This window comes from Geotrypetes seraphini, chromosome 4 (genome assembly GCF_902459505.1).
Source record: "Geotrypetes seraphini chromosome 4, aGeoSer1.1, whole genome shotgun sequence".
NCBI classification, from domain to species: domain Eukaryota; kingdom Metazoa; phylum Chordata; class Amphibia; order Gymnophiona; family Dermophiidae; genus Geotrypetes; species Geotrypetes seraphini.
Window position 1 is genome coordinate 125,140,749 of NC_047087.1, and position 23,432 is coordinate 125,164,180.

General features: G+C 43.7%; 1 protein-coding gene across 6 annotated transcripts in view; it reads right to left on the bottom strand.

Moving 5' to 3' along the window:
* Positions 1–23,432, bottom strand: part of DCAF6 (DDB1 and CUL4 associated factor 6) — a 357,580-nt gene that overhangs the window by 98,217 nt on the left and 235,931 nt on the right. The gene's annotated exons all lie outside the window — the stretch shown is intronic.

Below are 23,432 nucleotides of genomic sequence, written 5' to 3' on the forward strand. Positions count from 1 at the left end.
AAGATGAGAGGGAGAAATGTTATGGTGGTGGAAAGGGAACAGTGAGACAGATTGAAAGGGATGCAAGAGGGAGGAATATTGGACATAATGGTGGAGGGAGAGATGTGGCATGGTGCTGGAGAAGGGTGATAGAAGGAGAAATGTTGGGCATGGGCTGGTGATCAGGGATGAAAGATGCTGCAGATGGTCCAGGAATGAGAGAGGGAAAAATGTTAGATGTGGCAATAGAGGGGATGGGAGAGATGCACCCTAGATCCCTCTATCTCTTTCCCAGATCCCTTTGCAGCAAGGGAGGGAATGAGAGAAAGAGAAATTTTGGACAGTAAGAGGAAGACATGTTCCACATGGGGGTGGAGGAGAGAGGAAGAAATGCTGTACAGAAGTGGGGAGAGAAAAAATAGAAAGATCGATCCAGGAGAGAAGGGAGTAAGAATGCTGTACAGTGAGAGGAAGGGAAGAGAGAGGAAGAAATGGTAAGAGGAACCAATGGACAGCAACAGAAGAATTTGCAGAAGACGGGAAAGCGGAAAAAAGAGAAACTGGAACCAACTTGATGGAAAAATAAATTTCCAGACAACAAAGGATATGTTAGCTTTGGGAAATGCATATAGTAGATGTCTTTGTATTGTGTTCAAAAGAAAAGGAAATGCATTTATGGTTTTATTTCTCCAGTGCTGAAGTACTTGCTGACCCTTGCTGTGGCTGCTGGGGATTCTCAAGCACCACCAGCTAAGAACCTCCTCCAAAGACAGCCAGAATTCCCCTCCACCAAGCGCAGAAGTTGCTGTCACCATCCCTGAGCCACTGAGGTGCCAGCATTTGTGACTCAGGGACGCTACTGCTGCTTGCTAAGCTTGGCAAAAGGGACTCCTGGCCACCTTCAGAGGAAGCGGGAAGAGATGGATTTAATTTCTTGCAGGGATGGATTCGATTCCAGTGGGGATGGGTGGGGACAGGTTTGATTTCTGTCCCCGTGCAACTCTCTACTACAGACTTGATTGTAGACAGTAGAATTGCTGCACATAAAACCAGTACTGCTCTACTCTCAGGCTCCTCGCCAGGAGAAGAGACTACAGTCAGGCTATACAACAGAGCATGCCAATCCTTAACAATGAGCTGCAGCAATTTTCCTTCCAGTGACCAAGCTTTGGGAATAGCACCAACTGGAAAAAAATTAACACAGAACAGGAGAGGAACAGTTAAGGGAAGTGATTTTTTAAAAGTGCAACTGGTGGGTGCCAAGCTGGTTGGGAAGGAAGGTGTAATTCATGTTGGGATGGGAGAGTTTCAGAGAGTGCTTCAGGCATGGGAAAGAGTTTAAAGAAGGCCAAGAGTGCTGGGGAGAGATGTGAGGGAGGCTGAGACTGCTGCTGAGACATGGAAGGGAATTAAGAGAGGCTGAGACTGCTGGTGGTGGTAGATAGTTCAAACAGGTTGAGAGAAGCAGAGACTAGAGCTGCAAGGAAGGAACAGCTGCAATCTGTGGGAGGCTGAGATTGCTACTGGTGGGAGGTAGGGGGGCTGTGGGAAGTTGAGACTTTTACTATCCGGTGAGATTCAAGGAGGTTGAGACTGCTGCTGGAATTAGGTTGCCATGTGGCTTCAGATTTGTTGGACATGGTTGATCTACTCCTGGGTTTACTCCAGTGCTTGTACAGACCTATGGTCTTGTTTCTCTTTAGGAATGCAATTGGGAAATAAGAAATCCAAGTCTCTAAAGGCAAGGGAGAAACCCAAGACTGGATCAAACCTGTTGAGTGAATCTGGGGTCCCCTTGCACTCCTCACCCATGAAGAGCCTCACACATACTGTATGCCCATCATCTGTACAGCAGTTTATTACATACACATATTCTGAATGCCATTTGGTGCTGTGCACACACACACTCCATTATTCTTGCAGCAGCATGACAAGGACTTGCACTAAATGTAGTCTGGATTTCAGCAAAGCCTTTGATCAAAGTTCCTCATAGGTGGTTCATGAATAAACTGAACAGGCTTAAGTTAGGACCCAAAATGGTGGATTAGAAACTGGTTGACTGATAGGCAACAGAGGATGGTGGTAAATGGAATTCACTCAAGAGGAAAGGTAAGCAGTGAAGTGCCTCAGGGATCAGTATTCAGGCCAGTTCTATTCAATATATTTGTAAATAGCATTGCTGAAGTGTTAGAAGGAAAAGTTTGCCTTTTTGTGAATTTGAGAAGTGATCTACAAAAAATTTAATGCAAAAAGTGTAGAGTAATGCATTTGGGGTGTAGAAATTGTGACAACCAATAGCTAGGGCTTGTCACAGTAGCTTGTGAGTTCAGGAACTACAGGTCCTAGAAGGCTGTGTGCTGAGCTGTGCAAGGGATGAGGCCACCCTTAGAAACCCAGGATGGCATACCCGTAACGGAAGGGGTTAATAGTAGCCTGTTGGTCCCTAAGAGAGTGTGAAAGAGTGTCTGGAATGGAGAGTTGAGAGCTGGCATTACTGTCACGAGGCAATGGCATGTGAGTTTGGGAAGAAGGCCCATGGCTCTGGGGCCTGTACTGGGGTATCAGCATGTGTGTGAAGGGAAAGTTTATACTACCACCTGGGGGGGGGGGGGTGGACAGCTTGGGAAGATTATCCTGGGTTTGGCTGCCTCTGCTGTGGTGATTTACAGTGTGTGTGGTCCTGGGAACAGATAGCCCTAGTGGGTTAGGAGCAAGTAAAAGCAGGGCTGGAATATTAGGATTCCCTGGGGCGAAGCAGAGTTTAGTCAGGTTCCCTGGGAGATGAATCCTTTACCCACTCTAATCCAGAAATTCTGATTATCCCTAGTCTCACCTAGAAGTGTGTGGGACTGCTTTTAACAGGAAGCTCAGATGCAGAAAAGACACTCGGCCACCGAGACACCCTAGGATGGAGACAGACTGGGAGCCCTGGGTCAGCCTACTCTGGAGCTTATTCTAAGACAACAGAGGAACTGGACAAGGTTTAAAAGGTACCTGTTTGAAATTTGTCCTGGAAAATTGTGAACAGGAGGATTTAAGCTTGGGACTGTGCTTTATTTTGATATGAACTGAAAAGAGATTATGTATTTACCCTGGTAAGTTCTTTTCCCTAAGATAGGCGAGACATTCTAGACAGATAAGTTATTTCCCTATAGCCGCATGCTGCTGCAAAAGAATCCACTCAGAATTTTTCACTCTGCCTCTGCTGTACTTCACTGGGTTCTCTAGCTCCACCTACAGTTAATAACCAAGCACTGAGAGTCACCTAATACATGTGAAGTAGAGGCACCTGTAGCAACAGGCTTAAACCAATTGTTCTGCTCAAGAATTAAAAATAATGTTAACCGCCAACACCGGCTTCAAAGGAGCTCAGAAACAGCTCCCATATAAAGCTGAAACATAAATACAAATTCTTCACAGCCCATAAGGGCTGACAGGCATCCATGAATCAGCTTAGAGAAGCATAAACAGAGTATAACAATATACTGATGTAGTAAGGACTGGGCGGGGGTCTAGAATGTCTCACCTATCTACTGGAAAAGAGATTACCAGGGTATGTACATAATCTCTTTTTCCAGTGCAATAGGAGACATTCTAGACAGATGGGACATACAAAAGCAATCCCCTAAATAGGTAGGGTGAATTGCTGCGCCGAACCTGAAGACCAAGGAACCAAAGACAGAGTCCTGTCTTGCCACCACATTCACTGCTGTAAAACTTGGCAAACGTATGAAGAGAAGAGCATGTTGCCACTCTGCAAATCTCCTCACGAGAGACAGCTCAAACTGCGGCCCATGAAGAAGCCATACTCATGGAAGACTACACCTTGACTGAAACAGGAGACTGTTTCTCAGAAAGAATGTAGGCTGACGGAATGGTTCTATGGATCCATCTGGAAATCATGGCCTTGGAAGCAGGAGTGCCCCACCTAACTGCATAAGTCAGAATAAGGAAATGGTAGAGAAACAAAATTTGTTAGTATCTATATCTCCTTTTCACTTCTTACTCAGCTTTTAGAAAAAAGTTGAAAACATATCTTTTTAGGAAATACTTAAAGTTTTATAACATGCTTTAATGTTAATATTTCCTTGGAAATATCTAGACTAAATACTTATGATCTGCTATAATATTAATATTTCTTAATTTGTGAACCTCACAGAACCATAAGGTAGTTGCGGTATATAACAACTTATGTTATGTTATGTTTATCACTAGATAACGCAGAAGAACTCTGCACACTTCCAGTTTTTTCAGAATTCGTCATGTGTCCTAAAACTAGTAGGCTGAAAGGCAGGCAAACACACTTTTTGATTAACATGGAAAGCCAAAACCACCCAGGCTCTGAAATACAGAGGAATAGTTTTCTACAAGACAGAGCCTGTAGTTCCAACACATGTCACGCTGAAGGAATGGCAACCAGAAAAAAAGTTCTGGAGCATCAATTCCAAGATGGAAGCATCTTGAAAGGGCTCAAAGGAGCCTTGGTAAGGCTAGACAGCACCAGTTAAAGGTCCCTGGAAAGGAAAGGGTGCTTAACTGGCGGACTGACATGAACAGTACCCCCTTTAGAAATCTAGCAACAGAAGGATGACATGTCAACAAGGACAGACGCTCCAAGGATCTAAAACAAGAAAGCCCACACACTTGGACCCGAAGAGAAGCCACAGTGAGGCCTTTATCCAGACCAGCCTAAAGAAAGGTGAGAATCAGCAAGATCAGAGCTGAATAAGGGTCCACCTTGTCCTGGGCACACTCATGTTGGAAGGCCGGGGCTTGGCATGGCTGGTAAGTTCATTTGCCAGGCTGCGGACTCAGAACCACAAATTTATGTCACCTTACAGGACTCTGCAGTGGAAACATCCAACAGGAGCACTCATTTAAGAAAATGCAGATGACAATTACCCAACAGTATACCAGGTTTGGCTCTATCACATCTATATGGGGATTTTACAGCACAGACATGGCAATGCTGAAATGTGCACACCTGTGGCACCACTTCCTAACTCCCCTTTTCAGCACTCCTTCCCTCCAGATTTCCTACCTAGAATTTCCCTCTACCACAAAATCCATGTAGCCCATCCTGACTATCCACCACCCCCAGGACCCTTTAAGTCACCTCTGGGACTCATCCAGGGTCCTCAATTGTGATATAGTGGACCAGGGCATGAGCAGTCCCATCCGCACCTGCCTGTGTGTTTCCAGGAATCAAAATGGCAATGTTGACCTCTAGCAGTCATCTTGCAATGCTACATTCTGCATAATGAAGGCGTGACTCTACTATTAACAATATTGACAGTTAGTGCATGGTATCAATCCCATGCACTAGTTGTCACAGCTTCTCACAATACTTTTTAGCATGCTGGACAACCCTGGGAGCAGGGAGGACAACCCTGGGAGGAGGAGTTCCCAATGTTGATCTCAGGGATCATAGCTGTGCTTTCCCCTTCATATGTTTATGTCTTTGTCCCACCCTGGTTCTGCCTTAGCTCCATGCCTTCTTGCCATAAGGATGTTGTTCTTTGGTTTTAGATGCTCATACCCCAGCTTTATAAACCTGGCATTTTATGGCAATTTAAAACACGAATAGCACCTCTAAAATAAGCACCTATATTACTATATTGTAAAAGAAATGTATAGAAAGATTAGGTTCTTATCTCAATAATCTTTCTTGTAAATGTGTCTAGTAGTCCTGAACGTTAGGGTTATGTCCCAGAACCCATAAGTTGATTTCAACTCTGTCTCCTCAGTTTCAACTATGCCCCCTCAGTTTTCACCAAAGCAATCAAAAACTACTATAATTTATTTATTTTATTAATTAAATTTTCTATACCGTTCTCCTAGAGGTGCTCAGAATGGTTTACATGAATTTATTCAGGTACTCAAGCATAATTTCCTGTCTGTCCCGGTGGGCTCACAATCTATCTAATATACCTGGGGCAATGGGGGAGCAGGTGATTTGCCCAGGGTCATAAGGAGCAGAGCGGGCCTGTACCCACCTCAGGTTGTCGAGGCTGCAGCTCCAAACACGGTGCTGCATTCTCAGACATAATATGGTTAAATATGGCATGGCAAATGTAGACACAGATGGCAAAACATAGCTATCAGAGCATGGTAAAACATAATATGGTAAAACATGATATGGTGAGAAAGAGCATGGCAAGTATAGTTTGGCAATACCTAGCACAGCAAACATAGTATTACAAAGCATTGTTAATATAGTACGACATGACTTGGCAAAATGGTAAGGCAAGCATGCATGATGAAACATAGCATGAGAGATCATAGCATGGGCAGATATAGTATGGTAAATATGGTGTATAGTATAGTATAGGAGGATAGTGGTGACAATGTGTTAGAATACTATATGACAGAACATGGTTAGGATGTGGCCCTGCAAAACTTAAAGCCCATCTTACAGAAGTTAAGGAGAGCAGTGCAGGAGCAGTTGCTGCAAAAAGCAGCAGACAGAAGGCCTGATGGAATGGCAGAGTCCTGGAACCACAGACCCCAGAGCCATGTGAAGGGATTGAAGCATTGAAGTTGCTGAGCCAGAGCCAGGGCCTGTGCTTCCTAAGGAAATGAAGGTGAACTGGTCTGTGGTTGGCAAGTAGCAGTTTATTTGCTTTTCTCTTTTGGATTGAGAGAGACTGAAGCCTGTTTCTGGGTTTGTTTGGTTTTTGGGGTTGTTTTTTTTTAAAGCTATTTCAGTTTAAAGAACTGTGTTGCTGACAGGGTTTTCAGCAAACTGCTAAAAAAGAACTGCTGGGACAGCTTTTCTTCTTTTAGCCTTTTTGGGGAAAAGAAAGTTTTTCTCTTTTCCTTTCTTTGTGGGATTCAAGCATCGGGTTTTTTTTTCTTGTTATCAAAGCCTTAAAGTATATGGCATTGCTGGGGATTGTAAAGTTGGTGAGTGTGCTGTGACATCTGGATGGGAAAATTCTTTTGAGGGATACTTTTTGTGCTATCAAAATGTAGTTTAAAGCAGACACAGCAACTTTTGCTCTGAAATCAGCTCTATGGAGCAAGAACTTGCCAATGCTTGGGTGAAGCAGGAAAAAGGCACTGTATTAATGTGACAAACCCTTATGAAAGGTAAACGCTTGTGTTTGTTGCAAGGGCCCAATGAAGGAACTTTGCAAGGACTACTGAAGTCCGGGCACTTTACTGGGTTGTGGCCTGTTGCCAGCCCAAAGGACTGCTGTAGGGTTTTTTTCCCTCCTTCTTTTGAGGAGTGTTTTGTTTTTTTTCTGATACTTTGGGCCTGCTTGGAGTAAGGCAGCCCAGGAGGAGTTGGTCTTTTTGGAACTTACTGATACTTGTTGAACTGTTAGAAGGAAGTGTTTTTCTCTTTTGATGCTGGTGCCTGTTGTCATTAAATTGTATAGACTTACCTGAGAGTTTGAGCTTTCCACCTTTTTGGGAAGTGAATATAATAAACTGAAGCTTTTCTTTTGAAAGCAAGAACTGTTTGGAGGGAGTTTTCTTTTCTGTTTGAGTTGCTAAAATCACTCCCTTTGCAGTCTTTTGGCATTTTCACCCTGAAGGGCCATTATCCCTTTTGAGAGGCAGGCCAGTCTCGGTAGAGTCACCTGCCATGGCACTACCACTACGCTAGAGAAGGCTGGGAGTGTGACAAGGCATGGTAGGTAGTGCGAATAAGATCTTTTTCAGGCACTCTCAAGGTGGAAGGCACGTCCCGAGAGTGCATGTAGTCACTTTTCTTCTTGCGAGCGAAGTGGTCGATTTGGGGTGTAGAGCAGAAGTTTGGAGGTCATTTAGGCTAGTACGATGTCATGGAAGAGTTTGTAGGCCATCATTAGGCCTTTCGATACACATCGTTTGTTGATTGGCAGCCAGTGGACAGCGTGCAACGCTGGGGCAATCGGGTATTGTATGTGTGGAGATTCTTTAGGAGTCAGATGGCATTATTTTGTACTTGCTGTAGTCGATGGGAGTATTTTGCAGTGAGCCCATTTAGGAGCACATTGCAGTAGTCCATACAGGATACATGGTATAGAGCAGGGGTGCCGAAAAGATCGATCATGATCGACTAGATCGCAATGGCAATGTGAGTTGATTACCAGGCCAGGCGCGTACAAGCGCTAGGCTCACAGCTTCCCCCCCCACCACATCAATTCTGACGTCGGAGAGGAAGTTCCGGGCTGGCTGGCTGAGAACATCCTCTCCAATGTCAGAATTGACGTCGGATGGAAAGGCTTGTGGGCCCGGCGCTTGTATGTGCTTGGCCTGGCGTTGGGGAAGCAGGGCGAAATTGGCGGTGGTGGCTTGGGGTGGGGTAGGGTAGGGAGAAAGACAGAAAGAAAGGGTGGGGCAGGGAGAGAGAAAGAAAGACAGACAGAAAGAAAGGGGGCAGGGAGAAAGAAAGGAGGGGCAGGGAGAGAGAAAGCAAGAGAAAGAAAGAAAGGGGGCAGGGAGAGAAAGAAAGAAAGAAAGAGGGCAGGGAGAGAGAGAAAGAAAGGGGAGGGGGCAGGGAGAGAGGAAGAAAAAGTTGGACTCATGGAGGGACAGAGAGAGATGTTGGTTGGGGAATGGAATGAGGTCTGGAGGAGAGGCAGAAAGAAAGAAATTGGATTTACAGTCAGAAGAAGGAAGTGCAACCAGAGACTCATGAAATCACCAGACAGCAAAGGTAGGAAAAATGATTTTATTTTAAATTTAGTGATCAAAATGTGTCCGAATTTATAACTGTTGTCTATATTTTGCACTATGGCTCCCTTTTACTAAACCGCGAGAGTGTTTTTTAGCGCAGGGAGCCTATGAGTGTCAGGAGCAGTGTGGGGCATTCAGCGCAGCTCCCTATGCTAAAAACCGCTATCGCGGTTTAGAAAAAGGGGAGGGGTATATTTGTCTATTTTGGTATAGTTGCTACTGAGGTGACATTGCATATTTTAAAGTCATCTGCCTTGACCTCTTTGAGAACCCCCCCCCAAATATAAATGATAATTAACAATTTCTCTGCGTACAGTGTGCTTTGTGTTTTTTTAAAATTTTATTGTTGGTAGATCCATTTTGACTTGGTCATTTTAAAAGTAGCTCACAAGCCAAAAAAGTGTAGGCACATCAGAAATAGAGTAATTGATTGAAGATATAGTTAGAGAGCAAAAGGTCTCCGTCAAGTATCACTCCCAGGTTGCATACTTTGTCTTTGGCTGTCAGGGTGGCTGATTCCCATGAGATCAACAGGCGGGCGAGTTCCGGGTCACCTCTCCATATCCAGAGGAGCTCGTTTTTCACTGTGTTTAGTTGCAGCTTGTTTCTGGTCATCCAACTTTTTATTTCCTAGAGGCAGTTGTGCAGTTTGTGTAGTATGAGCATCTCAGTTTGAGTACAGTTGCATGTTGTCAGTATTTCAAACGAGTGGATCTTTATGTGGTGTTTTAAGGCGATGTCTGATATAGAAGATGAAGAGCAGAGGGGACAGGAGAGCACCTTGCGGTACTCCATATTTTATTGGTTTGGGTTGCAATAGAGTGGATTTTAGTAGGACTCTTTGGGTCCTGTGGCTCAGGAACGATGAGAATCACCGGAGCGCTACATTCCAATATTTATGAGTCTGGCGAGGAGACAGGGGTGATCGATGGTATCGAAGGCAGCACTGAGGTCTAGGAGGATCAGTATCCCATCGCTTTCTTTGTCTAGTATACTCCAGCAGTCATCGATAATGTCTGCCTGGATAATTTCCAGGCTATTGAATTTTCTGATGTCATATTTGTACAAGGAGAGGGCATTCTGTCTTTTGATGAAGGCCTGGAGTTGCGATAGTGCGGTCCCTTTCAAGGATCTTGGAGACGAAGGGAAGGTTGGAGATTGGTCTGTAGTTGCTGGGTTTGTCTGGATCTAGGGTTGTTTTTTTTAGGATCGGTGTGATGATTGCCGATTTCCAGCTTTGTGGTATCATTCCCGATTGCAGGGAGGAATTTATTCGAGGTAGGATTGATTCGACGAAGGCATTCTTTGTGGCTGTCAGAATATTTGATGGACACAGGTCAAGGATGGATCCAGAGGGTCATAGTGCGATGATTGGTTATGTTAGGTCATTATGAGTTGCCAGTTCAAAGCGATTAAGAGTTTTGGTTCCTGGTTCTCTCATAGAGGGGTGGGGGGGGGTGTCATTCCAGGTGTTTGCTGGGTTTTAAGGTGTCCAATCAAGATTTGCGGGTATGCAATTGATTTTTTCTTAGAAGTAGATGGAGAGGGTTTCACTATCCAGGTCTGTTTGTACGTTGTTTTTTGTTTCCTTGTGAGGCAGTGAATAGGTTTTTTGTCAGCGTGAAGAGGTTCCTAGATCTGTTTAGAGCTTTCTGTAGGAGATTAGTGTAGTAAGTCTTTTTTGCATTATCGAAGGTTTCTTTTGCTCTAAGAACAGTAGCAATGACCACCTCCAAATAACCTTTCCTTACTAGGATTGCCCACTCAAGAGCCATATCATAAGCCCATAGTGTTCATAGGACCAGACTTTGAGACAGAAAATCTATGTGGACCAGTAATTGGAGATTCTGGTCCTTCTGCAGATGAATCACATCTGCATACCATGGCTTGCAGGCCTAATCTGGCACCACTAGAACTACCAAACCCAGAGGGGGAGAGGGGAACATGTACAAGAGCCTCTCTCAGGCCAAGGTTGAACTAACACGTCCAACCCTGTGCTTCCAGGCTCAAATCTTCAGCTGTAAAAATTATCCACTTTTTGGTTTACTGCTGATGCCATCAGATCCATCAGAGGGTATGCCCACCACCAAACGATGATATCAAATGCCTGTAGGGACAGTGACCACTCCCCCTGGGGTCCAATGTCTACCATCTGAGATAGTCGACTTGAACATTCTCTGCTCCCGCTACATGAGCTGCAGAGATCGCTTGTAGATGGGCTTCAACCCACTGAAACAAGAGTTGAGCCTCTAAGTGCAACAGAGCACTTCTTGTGCCTCCTTGCCCGTTGACTTAAACTACTGCTGTTGCATTGTCTGAAAAGATGCGGACTGCCTTACCTTCCAGAAATGACATCACCATCAACAACACCAGGCAAATTGCTCAGAGCTCCAGGTGATTTATTTTGTCTGCGAGAGAGACTAACGGCCCTGAACAGTATGCCTATTGCAATGACCACCTCATTTGTAGAGGCTGGCTTCAGTCATCAAAATTATCCAGGAATCTATGTGCAGAGTGACATATCCTTCGAGAGGGAATTTGGTTAAAGCCACCACAGCAAGCTGTTCTGCACCTCCACCCTCCATGGAAACAGCTGCTAAATTGAGTCGATTTGAGGGGACCAGTGAGACAGAAGAGTCTTGAGTCTTTGTCCAAGGAACCACCTCTATGGTAGCAACCACTGACACCAAGAACCTGAAGGTAATGCCATGCAGTATGAGCTGGCCACTTCAAGAGGTCTGATATATGTTTCATGAGCTTATGTCTGTGTGGTCTTGGAAGAAAGACACGGCCGACTGTCATGCTGAAATAGACTCCCAGGTACTCCAAGCGTTGGGTTGGAACCAAATGGCTCTTCTTGAAATTGACTATCCATCCCAGGTCCTGCACAAAATGGACCACACATGTCACCACTTGCTCTCCTTCCACTTTGGACAGTACTCTGATCAGCCAATCATCCAAATATGTGTACACTTGTATTCCTACCTTGATGCAACTACCACCATCACCTTGGTAAAGGTGTGTGGCACTGTTGCTAAACTAAAGGGCAGCATGGAGAACTGGAAATGCTGTTCCAGGACATGGAATCTTAAGTACCTCTTCTGAGACAGAAAAACAGGAATATGAAGATAGACTTCTGTCAAATCCAGGGAGGCTAGGAACTCCCCCAGCTCTACTGTTGCAATGTCCAAATGGGCAGTTTTCATGCGGAAATGAGGCACTTTCAGTGCAGCATTGATGGACTTGAAATCCAGAATTGGTCTCCAATTGTCTGAGCCTTTCTTAGGCACCATGAAGTATATTAAGTATCTGGCCAAGCCCGATTCTTCATCCAGCACAGGCTCTATGGCTCGAATATCCAAAAGCCTCTTTACCATTGCTTGAACTCTGATTGCTTTTTCCGATTGTCCAGCCGGTAAATCTATGAAAAGGTCCAGGAGAGAGCGACACTCAATATTGTAGTCCTCTCAAATGATTTCCAGAACCCAGGGATCTGAGCATATCTGTGCCCAGACTCTTCAGAAAGTTGACAATCTGCTCCTTATCCTGGGGGGGTGGGGGGTGGGGCACAGCATCACTGGGCTTTCTTGGAGGCTGGAGAAGATCAAGAACTAGAGGCTTGCTGTCATCTGACCCCACCAAACCTCTGGACCCCTGAATAGGACTCTTGAGCAGAATAGCTGCCTGAGAATATTTATTATTTACTTAATTCGATTTCTAGCCCATCCTCCCCAAAGCTCAGAACGGGTTACAAAAGGATATTCACAGTGCAGACATTTTACAAAAGCGAAGGTCACAGACTGGTCATAGGTTAGTGGGTACATAGGGGGGAAAAATGTTGAAATTTCACAGAGACTAAGGGGCTCAAAGGAGGGATACAGAAAGGGGGGGGGGGCAGTCAGAGTCTGTTTAGCTGAAAAGGAGGGTCTTCACTGCTCTTTGGAATGTCATCAGTGAGTTCTAAGATCTTATCTGATCAGGCATCTGGTTCCAGATACTGGAGAAGATTTTTGCCTCAAATTAGATCCAAAAGCTGTGGTCTTTGGGCTGCCAGTTTGACTGAGTCTCAATCCCCTCTAATCCTCATGCTGCTATGGGGAAATAAATGCAGCCAGCTCCTGATAAGTCCAAACGGTCAAACAAGGGGCCAAACATCCTGCGCTCAAGCTCCTGATAAATCAGGAATTCGAACAAGCCACTAGAGGAATGGACCCTAAGCTCCAAAAAGTATTAAAGCAGGTTGACTAGACAGATATCCTCGAAAGGTTGATCGTGCTAGCTGCAGACTTCAGCTCAGCAAGTCTAGGGGGAGCTTCTGGGCACCAAGCCTCGAAATTTGGATCTAAAAATAAAACCTGAAAATTAAAAAAAAGGTCAAAGCAGATCAAAAAGATACCTTCTTAACTTACAAGCAGAAGGGAAAACTGAGATGGCATGGGCCAGTCCACTGGGAAGGAGGCAGAGTTGAAAAATGTGTAACATCCTACTACAATCAAATTGAAGGTTCAGGAACATAACCCTAGCATTCTGGACTACTAGACACATTGCACTAGAAAATTATTTTGCATAATTTTCAATTTTTTGCTACATAATTCTCTGGGGGTATAACCTAAAAGTAACAATAATTCAAACAGTACTACACAAGCACTTAGAATACATGACTATTCAATGTAAACTGCTTAGGATCCCCTTGAAGGATATATAAGTGGTGGACATCTGGAATGCGCTTCTGGAGGGTATAATAGGACAGAGGACGGTATTGGGGTTCAAGAAGGGATTAGATAACTTCCTGAAGGAAAAGGGGATAGAAGGGTATAGATAGAGGATCACTATACAGGTCCTGGTCCTGATGGGCTGCCACGTGAGCGGACTGCTGGGCATGATGGACCTCTGGTCTGACCCAGCAGAGGCACTGCTTATATTCTTATGTACTTATAAATAATAAAACTAAATAAGTCAATAATACTGGATAGAACTGGTTCATACTGTCTATGATGTAAAATCACACAGACTACCGTAATCAATCTGATACCATTCCATTGTGGTACATTCTGAGACACCACTCTAAACATAGTTATACCTAGGAATTTAGGGAAACAGATTAGAAAATTTAAAACATAAAATCCTTTAAAAAGTTTATTCATTTTAACTTATTATAGAGTGGATATTACTGCTTGTCACGTGACCTCTGCAAAGCATAGTGGTTACTTTTGACTGGATTCTGACTTTCTAATTCAAATAATTGCCCATGACCAAGATTAGATTGCACTAAGCTAGTTAAGTAAACCCAGCAGATTCCAGATATGCCACAAGATGTCAGCAAGGAGGAGAGGTGCCGGCTGACTGCTTATAGGATGTGTCTCTTGTGGCGAGAGACACGTCCTGTAGTCAGCCAGCCGGCACCTGTGCCTCTCCTCCTCACTCAGTGCTTCTGCTCCTTCTCATCACCTCTCCTTCTGCAGCACCCCCTCCCCCCAGCAGTAATGCAGCAGATGCTCAGGGCAGCAGCTGAAGGATGTCCACACTTTGCAGGTACCCTCCAGCTGCAAGATTAGTGTGCCGTACCTCAAAAAGTTTGTGACATACTGTAATAAAGAGAGCAATGACCACACGAACAAGATAAAATTGTCTTAAATGTGCCATGCAAGTTTTTATCTGCTGTCATTTATCATGGGCCCTTTTACTAAAGTGAGATAGTTTTTGCATTTTTACTGCATGTTTAACATAAATATTAACATGGAGTGCAAAGCCAGTGCGATAAATACATTTACTGCACAGGACAGCGATTATTGCAAAGGTATCATGTTACATGTAATGTAGCACAGGAGAACCTATACTACTATAAATTATTTTTATTAATTAAAAACATAACGTACAAAGCAATAAATCACAATAGGTTTTCATTTAACATTTACCATTATTTGCAAAACGTAGACTAATAATCCATCTCCCCCCAAGAAAATAACAGAGCAATAATTAAAAGAACAAGATTGCATTGCAACAAGTTTGATGGTATGAGGTCTTTAGGGGCATTTTCAATACATCAGAACGTCCAAATAAGTGAATAATCGGCACTTGGGCATTTTTCTTGCCAAAATGTCCAAGTGCCGATTTTTAAAACAAAGAATTTAGATGTTTTGCGGGACATTCACCCTGTAGGACATCCAAGTCTAAAAGGGACGTGTTAAGAGTTGTGTTTTGGGTGGGATTTGAACAGGGTTTGAATTGGCTTAGACTTGGATGTCTTGTGGTGATAATCGAACCTTTCACAGGGCATCCTGGATGGATCTTAAGAGCTAGAAGCGTCCAAGTACCAAAAGGGTACCCAAACTGACCATACTAGATGCATGAAGGTATGGCCTCCCCCCACTTCTCCAGTGGTCACTGACCCCCCTATCACCCCCAAAGATCTGAATGAAACACCACTTACCTGTGTATAGAACATCAGGTGTCTTAATTAGCTAGGTGGGTAGGCTAGTGAACCATAGAGATGAGGACCCAGGTCCGTAAGCCACTCAAACCACAACATTTATGGTGGAAAGTATGAGCTCACCAAAAACCCACCAAAACTTTTACACTTTAGGAAGGGGATGAAGACTTTACTGTATGAGCGTTTTGGGGGGGTAAAGTCTGGAAATGTTTGAATTTTTTTTTGCTTGTGATGCTGATTTGTATTTGATTTTATTGATCATGTTTTTTGCTGCAATATTTGGTAATGTTTCTGTATTTATATTGTGTCTGTTATATTGTATATGTTTTTATTATTCATCGCCTAGATTTGTGGATAGGTAGGTTATAAATTATTTTAAATAAATAAATATACTGTCATATAGGTATCATCTGTAGCAATAAGGGCTAATGGAGTGGTAGACAGGTAGGTATAGTAGGTTTTGGGAAAGTTTTGGAATGTTCACCATAAACTATAAAGAGGGTTATGGTGAGATGTACATCTTGCACCCTATGTGAAGTTCACAGCAGTACCTTCTAAAGCACCCCACTGCTCTGAAAGCATGTCTATGTGGCCAGTCCATTACAATGTTGGCCCTTCCCACATCTAAATGGTGCTGAATTGGACGTTTCTGAGGTCAAAAATGGTGAATAAAGTTGGATGTTTTGGCAGTCTGGACATCCAAACAGACGATTCAAAAAAAAAATTTAAAAAATGGATATCTATCACTTTCCGGAGTTTAAAAAATGGCCATTTCTCCACCACCCAACTTTGGACATTTTGTAGAAAATGTCCAAAATTGGACTTAGACGTCTTATCGAAAATGCTCCTCCATGTCTCTTATAACCCCAAGCCATCACAACATAGAACTCTCAGCCAGGCAGCCAAAAAAACAACCCCCCCCATCATATTTCCAAGAGTCTAAAAGATGCTATTGTGTTGAAACAGCTTTACTTTGTCACTTATTCAGTACATGACTACTTGTTTTAGGGGTTATCGATTGTAAGTATAACTCCCAAATTGATAAGAATCTTTCTTGCCTCTGAGTGAAATTGAGCTCCATAAGTTTCCTACCACATTAATGCATGAAGCTTGTTCCTCTAGTACCAAAAGGTCAGTGGTTGGTTATGCAGTCAATGATTAAGTATACACTTTTCCCCCCCACATGTAGCTCCTGAAAGCTAGTCAAGAAATGTATTAAACTAATAAAATGGTATCACTTTTTTGCTTTTATTTAACCTTTATCTCTGTAAAGGGACTGGGTTTTATACAGAATGATTGCAAAAAAAAACACATATCATAACAAAAAAGCCAAAAAAAAAAATGAAGACACATGAATCCCTCCCCGCAAAACAACTAATTAGGCAGTCACTCTCATCCATCCATCTATCTATCTATTTATTGATTTACATATTATGTATGTTTATGTGTGTGAAGCTTATGAAAATATACATATATGCAAATTCTTCTTAATTTCTATAGATCCATTATTTAATATTGTGAATTGAAGCCACTTATACTACTTTAAAGAAAAGTTTGGGACTTCTGAGCAATAGACAAAAATTCTCGAACTGATATTACCTAAGGATCACCTCTGTCTCCCACACTTTTCAACCTATACATAGCCTCCCTAAGCTCCTACCTAGATGAACTAGGCATTACCTCCTATAGTTATGCAGATGGCATCACCATACTCCTCCCCTTCGACCAACCAGCGCCCTCCATGGTAGGCACAATACACAGAACACTCGAAACAGTAGCAACATGGATGAAAGAACACAAACTAAAACTTAACCCTGACAAAACAAACTTCATCCTTCTAGAAAACAGCAAAACCCCAACCTTGACTAACCTAGTAATTAACTCGATCTCATACCCCATTCAACCCATGCTAAAACTCCTTGGTGTGCTGATAGAAAGAGGTTGTACCATGCAACCACAAATCAACAAAATAATAAAAACATCATTTGCAACTATGAGAAACCCAAGACAAGTCTGAAAATTCTTTGACAGAATACAATTCCAACTCGTGATTCAATCACTAATCCTAGGCCTAATAGACTACTGCAACATACTATATCTCCCCTGCCCTGCAACCACGATAAAACAACTACAAACAATACAAAACACAGCCCAAAAACTCATCTATTCGCTGAAAAAATACGATCACATCACAGAGGCATACCACGACTCACACTGGCTCCCAATACAAGCCAGAGTACACTTCAAATTCAACTGTCTACTTTTTAAAGCTATAAACGGAGACAGCCCAACCTACTGGAACAATAGACCAATTCAATCCACCTCAACCAGACACAGGAGAACCCACAGAATATTCACACACCCGCCAACCAAAAACATCAAACAAAGGAAACTGTATGACAACTTACTGGCCACCAGAGCAGCAAAACTGGAGAAACAACTCACCAATCTGCTGATTTCTACCACAGACTAAAAAACCTTCAAAAAAGAAACAAAAACCCTACTCTTCAAAAAATACATAAAACCAATATAACACAACCAAACATGTCCCAAACTCCTCCTGCAATACTATCTACTCTTTAGCAAATTAGAAAGTGTTCAAACTATTCCTTAAGTACTTCTTATTATCTTAACAGTATGTACTTTTTAATATCATAACAATTCTTATGTAATCTGCCTTGAACCGCAAGGTAAAGGCGGAATAGAAATCACTAATGTAATGTAATGATATTCCACCAAGACTATGGCATATTATGATGCTACACCAAAGTTTCCCAATGTGTGGTATGCATATCCCCAGGGTTATGCGAGACATCCCCAGGGGAACACACTGCACCACTAGCTATATCTTATCTCTCCCTCCCACCGCTGCACATCCACCCACCTACCTCTTCAAAACTTTGCTGGCAGCATCTCCTACCTGCTGCTCATGCCAACTTCTGCTCTCCCTCCGTCACCAGGAAGCAATGTCGGGAGAGTTGAAGCCAGCAGGAGCAGCAGGTAGGAGGTGCTGCCGACAAAATTTTGAAGAGGTAGGTAAATGGGTGGGAGAGTGAAGAGGAGATAGAGGAGGGAGGATAATGAGAAGTGCTGATGAACCTGGGTGCTGGCGAGGAGGTGAGAGGTGCTGCTAGACTTAGTAGAAGATGGAAAGGTGGTGCTGCTGGACTGGGGGAGGGCAGTAGATGAGAGAGAGAGACTGGATAGAGGAAGGGGGACACGACTCAGGAAGGTAGAGATGCACACTGCAGGGGAAGAACAAGAAATAGAGAGCGAGGCAGAAAGGAATAGAGAAGTGATGCACAGAGAAGAGATGCTAGGCATGGAGGGAGGATAGGGACAGAGAAGCAGAGGATGGAGAAGGGATGGGGACACAGAAGGGCAATACAGATCACAGGGTAAAATGGGACAAGGACACAGAGGGTAGATGCTGGACAGGATAGACAGAGATGCAGAGGGGAGATGGAAGGTGGCTTTGGAGACAGAAGATATGTCAAATGGTCAGGATACCCTGCAAAGATAGAAGAAAAAAATAGAGAAAAACGGAGACGCTGTGGCCAAAGCGTAATAAAATATTCACTACAAAGGTAGAAAATTTTATTCTGAATTTATTCATTGGAATGTTTTTGTGTAGAAACCTTGCAGCAGTCCTATTATTCTTTTCTTTTGTTTTTTACTAGGTGCTGTATTTACAATGCATTTTTTCATACATAAGGTTGTTGCTTTTTGAGTTGTGGGAGTTAGTGTTGTTATGATATGGTAAGGTTCCAACTCTTTTGCACAAGTTTGTGCATAGTATTTTGCTGTGGCAGGATTGTGTATTTAAAGCAAAAAACAAAAACAAAAAACCAAAACACCCAAAATAAAACGGCAGAAGAATGTACAAGAACCAGTTTTTGGAAACATTCATCTAATATAATAAAAGCCTAAGCCGCGCATGCGCACTCTTAACTGCACGGCTTAGGGTTTTATAGGCTTCAGGCGGCACGGTGGCTGTCGGCGTCTGCAAGCTGCGGCGGCTGTCGGCGGAGGGCAGAAAGCACATGATGAACTGGGGCAGGGCCTAAGGCCCGCAGTTCGTCAGAGGAGCAAGAGGGACTGAGCACCCCTCCTGCTCCCAAATTTTAGAGGTAAGGGGAGGGGGAGCGGGGGTCCGCATCCAGTGGCAGGAAGAAGTGGGCATCCCTCCTGTGTTGTTGTTTTTTTTTTGGGGGGGGGAGGAAAGGAGTTGGCCCGATGGCAAGAGGAAGTCGGCATCTCTCCTGCAATATTTTAGAGTGCTGTAAGGGGGGAGCGCTGATGGTAGGAGGAAGTCGGCATTCCTTCTGCCATTTTTTGGGGTGAAGGGAGGGAGTGCTTTGTCGGGGGAGGCTTCTTTTTGGAAGGGAGGCCTACTGCTGGACGGGGGAGCAGGAAAGAGGTGCTAGGGGGAAAGAAAAAGGAAGCGAAGCCTACTGCTGGATGGGGAGCAGGAAAGAGGTGCTGATGGACAGGGGAAGAGACGGGGGGGAAAGTATTACGTGCGTTAAACCCCTATCGCAGCTTGCTAAAAGGACCCTTATACCTATGTCACTGTGAGTTTGTTTTTTTTTAAATTTATTTATTAAAGAAATTACAGACACTTGAAAAGACTATAAAGTATAAAATAATAGGATATAAAAGAAAATTTGCACCATCTTTTGTTACTAATTAAAAAATGTACAACCTAACAACTTAAAGAGCATGGGTTGAATATTTAAATCAAAAATAAAATATATTGTTCTAAGGAACAGAATTGCTTCTGCCAAATCCTCTCTCATAGAAGCCTTTAAATCTGATTTGACTATTTTTAGTGCCAAAAACTGCTGTTATAGTTCTAGCAGGCAAACAGGAAGAGTTCCTCACCTTGAGATACAAACAAAAACCAACAAAAAAAGGCAAGGTGGATGTCTTAACTCCAAAAAGTCTTTATTAGAAACAACAAGTCCCAACAAGGATCCCAGTTTTGGCATTAAAATGCCTTCGCTGAAATAATGAAGCACACAAAATAACTGCAGGAACAGAAAAACGAGCTGCTATATCACTAACAACTTCTGGATCAACAAGGATGGCTTCTTTTATGGTCAGTTTTGATGAGCGGTCAACACTTTTCTACTTCCTTTAATCCTTCAAAAAACTTTCTGAAACTTCTTTAATGGTTGTTTATCTGTGATTAAGCTATGTTGCTTTACTTTAGAACATTCTATTTTATCTAGGATTACCAGACGTCAGGAAAACCCGGACATGTCCTCCTTTTAGACCTGACCTCCCAGCCACATCTGGAGGGCCTCTGAGCATATGCAGATGACATCACACGCATCCGCATATGCTTGGAGACCCTCCAGACATGACTGAGATCAAAAAACAAAGATGAGGCTTTGCAGGGGCAGGGCTAGAGGCAGAACGGGGTGAGCTAGAGGCAGGGCTGGAGCCAGAATGTGACAAAAATCTGGTAATCCCCAATCTATCTGTCTCATCTTTTCAAATTTCCAGGCACAACCTGTACACGTATTGCTTTCTTGTTCACTTTTCCATCCTTGAAGGGCTGTATTTTGCGCAAATCAGGGCCTTTGGCCCCTCCCACTGCTTCCCAAGGTCTGGGATGTCAGGAGGATGAGGGGGATGTCAGGAGGATGAGGGGGATGTCAGCGTGATATCGAGGATGTCAGCGTGATATCGGGGATGTCAGGGGATGGGTGTAAGGCAGGGGTGCCCACACTTTTTGGGATTGCGAGCTACTTTTAAAATGACCAAGTCAAAATGATCTACCAACAATAAAATTAAAAAAAACCACAACGCACACTGTACGCATAGAATTGTTAATTATCATTCCTATTCCGGGGTTTTTTCAAAGAGGTCAAAGCAGATGACTCTATGCACTGTCACCTCAGTAACAACCATACAAAAATAGACAAAACCAACCCCCCTCCCTTTTTACTAAACCACAATAGCAGTTTTTAGCGCAGGGAGCTGCGCTGAATGCCCAGCGCTGCTCTGGACGCTCATAGGCTCCCTGCGCTAAAAACCACTATTGTGGTTTAGTAAAAGGGGACCATATTGTAAAATATAGACAGCAGATATAAATTCAGACACATTTTGATCACTAAATTTAAAATAAAATCATTTTTCCTATCTTGTCTGGTGATTTCATGAGTCTCTGGTTGCACTTTCTTCTTCTGACTGTGCATCCAATCTTTCTTCCCTTCTTTTAGCCTGTATGCTTCCTCTCCTCCTGACCTCTTCCCCCCCAACCTTTTCTTCTTCTCTCCCTGCCCTCTCTTTCTTTCTCTCTTCATGCCCTTTCTTTTTTTCTGTTTCTCTTCTTTCCTTCTGTCTCCCTGCCTGCCCTCTTTCTCCCTCCCTGCCCTCCCCCAAGCCACTGCCACTGCCGCTGCCATCGGATAACAGGCCCCCAAAGCCGTCCGCTGCCGGCCAAGCTCTCTTTGCTTCGTGCCCACCAGCATTCCTCTCCCCGACGTCAATTTTGCTGTCGGAGAGGAAGTTCCGCTGGCCAGAACTTCCTCTCCGACGGCAGAATTGACGTCGGGGAGAGGAAGGCTGATCGGCCCAAGATCGACCTATTGGGAGAAATGCTGCCGGGTCCTGCCTTTGAGGAAACAGAAAGTATGCAGGACCTGGCAGCAAGAAGAACAAATCGCAAGCTTCACTGACCTGTCTCCCGCTTTAGCCCGCGAATGGGGCTCTAACATGTGCGTGCCGGCTTCCCTTCTCTCCCCCCCCCCCCCCCCGGACATAACTTCCGGTTTCAGAGGGAAGAGAAGGGAAGCCAGTACAAGCACACGTTAGCCCCCGGAGCATAAATTCTCCAAGCCATTTTTTTTTTTTTTTTTTTTAATGTTGAGCAGCGGAGGCAGCAGCAGAATTCAGGAGCAGGCCAGTCAGGAGGGGAAAAAAGAGAAGGAAGAAGGGAACCCGCTCTGCGATCGACTGGGGTCGCCTGAGCGAGCGACCTGTCGATCGCGATCGACGTGTTGGGCACCCCTAGTGTAAGGCTTCAGAGCTCAGCTGATTTGGGTAGGGGGAATCCTCATCAGCTGAACCACCAGGAATCCCTGAAACTGGCTCAGCTGATGGTAATTTCTTCTGCCACAATCAGACAAGTTAGTTGGTGGATACATCTACAAAACTTGCTTTTGTACATTTTTTGCATGGACAGTATTATTTTTGAAAATGGGCTAAAAAGATAGACGTACTAAGGACCACAACTTATACCTAGCTCATTTTCAAAAATAAACGATAGATAGATGTTTGGAAACTTTGAAAATGGACATTTTTCCTGCTGGGTTTGTGGACGTCTTACACAAAACATCCAACCTCAGGCTTAAGCACACTTTTGATTATGTTCCTCCACATGCTGATGATTCCCAGATCTACCTCTCTATGCCTGAGATTTCAACTAAAAATCTAAGGAAGTCTCTGATATTGCTGCCTGGATGACAGGCTGCCACCTGAAACTAAATTATGTCCAAAACTGAACTGCTCCTCTTTCCTTCTAAACATTCTGCTCCTCTCCCTCCATTCTCCATCTCTGTAAATGTTACCATTCATGTCTCCTCTGCTTGTAACCTTGGAGTCATCTTCGACTCTGACCTCTCATTTTATACCCACATCCAACAAACTGCTAATGCCTGTCACTTCTATCTCTATATCATCACCAAAATTTGCTCCTTCCTTTCTGAGCACACTACTCTTCTGCCCTCCAACCCAGCCAGCTGATTAACTGTTCCCCTTAACTGTATCCATGACATCTTGTTTGTCTGTCTTGCCTGTTTAGATTGTAAGCTCTTTCAAGCAGGAACTGTATGTCTGGCAGCACTATAGAAATAATTCTTGTAACCTCATGCTTAAACTACTGCAATCTACTCCTTTAATGTCTTCCATTGAACCGCCTTTCCCCCCTTGCAATCTGTACAAAACTTTGCTGCACAAATTGTCTTCTGCCAACCTCGTTACACTTACCTTATCCCTCTCTACAAATCATTTCACTGGCTCCCTATCCACCTTCGCATACAGTTCAAACTCCTATTATTAGCCTACAAGTGTGTTCATTCTGTAGCCCTCAGTATTTTTCCTCTCTTGTCTCTCCTTATACACCTCCCCGAGAACTCTGTTTCTCAGATCAGCTGCTTTTAGTTGTACTCTTCTCTTCCACTACCAATTCCAGACTTTGTTCCTTTCATCTAGGTACTCCATATGATTGGAATAAACTACCTGAGTCCATCCACCACGCCCCTTCCCTTGTTTAAAAGTAGGCTAAAAATCCACCTTTCTGAGACAACCTTCAACTCATATTCCTACTCCCTTCTGCTCACCA